Below are 4,152 nucleotides of genomic sequence, written 5' to 3' on the forward strand. Positions count from 1 at the left end.
ACTTTTACTTTAGTTCCGAGTAGATACGATCAAAATTTCTCAAAACTATAGACAATAGCCAAGAGTTCTTTCTCCGTAGTGGTATAATTCAGTTGAGCACCATTCTAGGTCTTACTAGCGTAGTATACTACATGAAATATGTTGTTCTTTCTCTGCCCAAAAACTGCTCCAACTACATAGTCACTTGCATTGCACATCATCTCAAAAGGTTCATTCCAGTCGGGTGCAGTTATGACATGTGCCGAGATTAAACACTTGTTCAATGTCTCAAAAGCGGCAAGGAACTCATCAACAAACCTGAATGGGACATCTTTCTCTAGCAAACTGTATAATGACTTCAAAATCTTAGAGAAGTGCTTGATGAAACGCCTATAGAAACCCGCATGACCAAGAAAACTGTAAATTCCTTTAACAGAAATTGGTGGAGGAAGATTTTAAATGACCCCCACCTTAGCTTTGTCCACCTCAAGACCCTTACTAGAAACCTTGTGCCCAAGAATAATGCCCTGTCATACCATAAAGTGACATTTCTTCCAATTGAGAAACAAGTTGGTCTCAACACACCTCTTGAGAACATATCCAAGATTCTGCAAGCATTCGTCAAAAGAATCTCCAAATACAGAGAAGTCATCCATGAACACCTCCACATTCTGGCCAATCATATCAGAAAAGATGGCCATCATATATCTCTGAAATGTGGCTGGTGCACCACACAGACCAAAAGAAACTCGTCTAAAGGCGAAAGTACCAAATGGACAAGTGAAGGTAGTCTTCTCCTGATCTTCTAGAGCGATACAAATCTGATTGTAACCCGAATAACCATCCAGAAGATAGTAATACTCGTGACCAGCCAACCGGTCAAGCATCTGGTCAATGAAAGGTAGAGGGAAGTGATCTTTCCTAGTGGCCTTGTTCATCATCCTGTAGTCCATACAAACTCTCCATCCCGTGACTGTTCGAGTATGAATGAGCTCATTCTTATCATTAGCAACAACTGTGATACCTTCCTTCTTTGGTACACACTGAACTGGACTCACCCAAGAACTGTCAGAAATGGGATAAATAATCCATGCATCCAGCCACTTAAGAATTTCTTTCTTCACTACTTCCTTCATGATCAGATTAAGTCTTCTTTGCTGCTCAACCGTAGGCTTGCTACCTTCCTCTAGCAGAATTTTATGCATGTAATAAGGAGGGCTGATTCCCTTAATATTTGTTATAGTCCATCCAATCGCCGATTTAAAATCTCTTAGAATCCTCAAAAGCTTCTCCTCGTCGCTAATTGAAAGGTCAGGTACAATAATAACAGGCAAAGTAGATGCATCACCTAAAAATGCATACCTCAAATGTTAAGGTAAAGGCTTAAGCTCAAGAGTAGGAGATTCCTCAATAGATGGCTTGAGACATTTAGGAGCTTTGTTTAATTGCTCCATTCCAACAGATTCAAAAGGCATATCAATCTTCCTCTTCCAAGGAGAAGTATTCAGATATTGTAATTGCTCTTCACCTTCATCATCTTCACTATCTGAATTCTCCAACAAGGCCTTCTCTAAGGCATCAGACCTTAATAATTGATCAAGTTCTGAAGTCACCACAGAATTGACCAACTCTACCTTTAAGCACTCCTCATTTTCCTTAGGATATTTTATAGCATTGAACACATTAAAAGTTACATCCCGATCCAACACTCGCATTGTAAGCTCACCCTTCTGCACATCTATCAAGGTACGACCAGTTTCCAAGAAGGGTGTCCCCAAGATTATGGGAATCTTTTTATCCTCCTCGAAGTAAAGAATTACAAAATCAGCAGGAAAGATGAGTTTATCAACCTTGACCAAGACATCCTCCACAATACCTCGAGGATATGTAATAGAATGATCAGCCAACTACAAGGTCATATAAGTAGGCTTTGGGTCAGGTAAGTTCAACTTCTTGAAGATTGACAAGGGCATCAGATTGATGCTAGCTCCCAAGTCACATAAGCATATGTTGAAAGACACTTTTCCAATAGTACACGGAATAGTGAAGCTTCCTGAATCTTTTAGCTTTGGAGGCAACTTCTGTTGCAGCACAGCACTGCATTCCTTCGTGAGAGCGGCAGTCTCTAAATCATCTAGCTTCACTTTCCGAGAGAGAATACCTTTCATAAACTTTGCGTAACTGGGCATCTTCTCAAGAGCCTCAGTGAAAGGTATGTTAATATGAAGTTTCTTGAACACCTGCAGAAACTTCACAAACTGCTTATCCAGTTCTTCTTCTGCAGCCGCTTAGGAAAAGGCGGTGGAGGATAGATCTGTTTCTCCCCTGTATTACCCTCAGGAGGAGTGTGCTCAAGAGTACTCTTCCTTGGTTCCACTTCAGCTTCCTGCTGCTCTACTTCTTCTTCATCCCCAGCTTCTTCCTTCAAAACTTGAGTTTGTTCAGGATTCGCAACCTTTCCAGACCTCAAAGTAATTGCCTTTACCTGCTCCTTAGCCTCCCTCTTCCCTGGAACTTTAGTATCACTAGGTAATATACCAGGTTGATGATTTAGCAAGGCATTGGCAATTTGTCCAATTTAATTTTCCAAGGTGTTGATAGAAACAACTTGACTCTTGCACATAAGCTTCAACTTCTCTAATTCAGATTTTTCATTAGCTTGTTGCAGCTGAAATTACTGCCTTGGTGCATATTGCGGTTGCTAAAAACCAGGGGGTTATACCGTATTCTGAGTGTTGCTCCAGCTGAAATTAGGATGATTGCGGTTGTTGGGATGATAAGTGGCTGGCACAGGTTGCTACGATCGCTGAAAATTGCTCACGAACTAAGCTGATTAACTAGAAATAGCATACTGATCAGTCTCATGGGCACCAACACAAAGCTCACATACACTAGTGATTTGATTAACTCCATAATTGGCCAAAGTGTCCACCTTCATCGTCAACGCCTTATGTTGGGCAGCTATAGCAGTTGTTGCATCCAACTCCAGAATTTCTGCTACTTTTCCCTGAGTCAGTCTCTGAAAAGGATTTTGGTAATCATTAGAAGCCATCTCTTCAATCAATTCATAAGCTTCATTTTAGCTTTTAGCCCACAAGGCTCTTCTTGATGCTGCATCGAATATTGGTCTAGAAGTAGTACCCACTCCATTGTAGAAACAATTTATAATCATCCAATCAGGCATGCCATGGTGTGGGAACTTCCTTAGCATCTCCTTATATCGATCCCAAGCCACACACAGAGAGTTTCCAGTTTACTGAGCAAACTGAGTAAGAATATTCCTGATTGCAGCAGTCTTCGTCATAGGGAAGAATTTAGTGAGAAAATTTTGAGCAAGATCCTCCCATGTGGTGATAGACCCTGGTGGTAGAGAATGTAACCAACACTTCGCTTTATCCCTCAGAGAGAATGGGAATAGTCGCAGCTTGATAGCATCTTCAGTCACACCATTGAACTTGAAGGTGTCGCAGATCTCGATGACATCCCTGATGTGCATGTTGGGGTCTTCAGTAGGAGAACCGCCAAACTGAACTGAGTTCAAATCATGCTTGACTTTATCTCAAAAGCGTTAGCCGATATGGCTGGCCTGATGATGCTTGACTGAATATCATTGATCTTAGGCTGAGAATAGTCCATCAAAGCCTTAGAAATTTCTTTGTAATCTCCCATCACTACTAAATCTAGTTCCTCGATTTACTCTTCTTCTTCTACCTTCTTTTCGTCCTCAAAAACTTCCCTTCGAACCACTACAACTTCCTCCTCGGCTTTATCCAGAGTTCTCTTACGAGACCGCGAACGCGTATGCATACACGCTTGCTAGAGTACCTGAAATAAGATAAGAAAACAGATAAGTAACAATGTCCGAGTCAATTAACTTTAACGATCACTGATGACAAACACATAAACAAAAAAATTAACACTGCAGTCCCCGAAAGTGGCACAAAAAACTTGCTAGTCGCTAAACACGCGCTAACAATCCACGTAAGTATACGCGTTTGCAAGTAATATAGAATTATTTCTAGTTCGTTCCCACAGAGACTGACTTTGGTTAACTAATTAATTTATGCACTTATGCACCAATGATATGGCTATTATCCAATGCTAAGACGAATAACAAATTGGGGTTTTGATTATAACTAAGAATTAAACTAATAATTATAACTAAGAGAATAA

The 4,152-nt window shown here is 40.6% G+C and overlaps 1 non-coding gene across 1 annotated transcript; it reads left to right on the plus strand.

Annotated features, from left to right (window-relative positions):
- Window positions 1–3,161: 3,161 nt before the first annotated feature.
- On the plus strand, window positions 3,162–3,268 carry LOC141681841 (small nucleolar RNA R71). The gene has a single exon (XR_012559264.1). It is a non-coding gene; the product is annotated as a small nucleolar RNA R71 (small nucleolar RNA).
- Window positions 3,269–4,152: the final 884 nt, after the last annotated feature.

This window comes from Apium graveolens, chromosome 8, assembly GCF_009905375.1.
Source record: "Apium graveolens cultivar Ventura chromosome 8, ASM990537v1, whole genome shotgun sequence".
NCBI lineage: Eukaryota > Viridiplantae > Streptophyta > Magnoliopsida > Apiales > Apiaceae > Apium > Apium graveolens.